Genomic DNA, 1,026 nt, shown 5'->3' with positions numbered 1-1,026 from the left:
AATGCGACTGCAGATCTTGCTCGGGCTTCTATTTTCTAAATTTTATACCCGACCCCCTTTTTAATAAAACACCCCCAGCCCCTCATTTTTAACGATCTTCTGCACAAAATAAGAGAGAGGAAGAGAGGGTCTTGAGAGAGAAAGTCATCTTCTCCAAAATTTGATTCTTCAAAACCATCCGGGCCGGGAAATTTCAAGCTTATCTTCATCCCCCTTTTTCTTGCAGGTAACATCCCTAACCTTTTTCACTGAATTTCTGGTTTAAACTAAGGGGGGAGGGGGGAGTCTCATGCATTGGTTTTTGAAAATAGTGGTTGAACTCATACATGCATGTCATTCTACAACCTAAAACCTAGTGAGAGTAATTGGGTAGGAGTAAAAAATGGGACAAAGATGGGTTGATGACCTAAATAAGTTTGAGTAGAAATTGTGAACTTCTTTTCTAAGTCATACGCGTTAACTTGTGCACTAGATTGACGTTGCTAGACCATTTGGTGAATTGGAAATAGAAGTTAAAAGGGAATTCGGCTCCAGGTATGTATGGCTAACTTTGAACTTGTAAAATCGCCTTGTTTGGGTGCTTGAGTGCTTGGTATGTGATTCCTACGTGATTTGTTTGTGAAATTCCTTTGATTGGTATGGTTGAGTGATTGTGGTTGTGCCTTCGCTATATTGATGCAAGTAATTAGAAATAAACCAAGTTTGCGATTGTGAATGTACTATGTGGTAAGAACTGTGAAACAAGTAATGGAAGGAAATGGTATTGATGGCTATGGAAGTTCATGTAAATTGTTGTTGTTGTTCCTTGAGGGTCATTGTTGTTGTTTCTTGAGGATTGTTGTTGTTATTCTTTGTGAATTGTTGTTGTTGTTGTGTTGTTTGTGAATTGTGATTGTTCGGTGGGATCGGGTTGCGTGCCGCAACACGAAGAAATAAGGTGTAGGTTGTGGTGATAAGGGTGGCCGAGGTAATAAGGTTGGAAAGCGATCAAAATCGCTATTGAAATGAACTATGAACAAATTGTGA

Source organism: Nicotiana attenuata, unplaced genomic scaffold (genome assembly GCF_001879085.1).
Source record: "Nicotiana attenuata strain UT unplaced genomic scaffold, NIATTr2, whole genome shotgun sequence".
In the NCBI taxonomy this organism is placed as follows: domain Eukaryota; kingdom Viridiplantae; phylum Streptophyta; class Magnoliopsida; order Solanales; family Solanaceae; genus Nicotiana; species Nicotiana attenuata.
Note: the sequence above shows the minus strand (reverse complement) of the source record.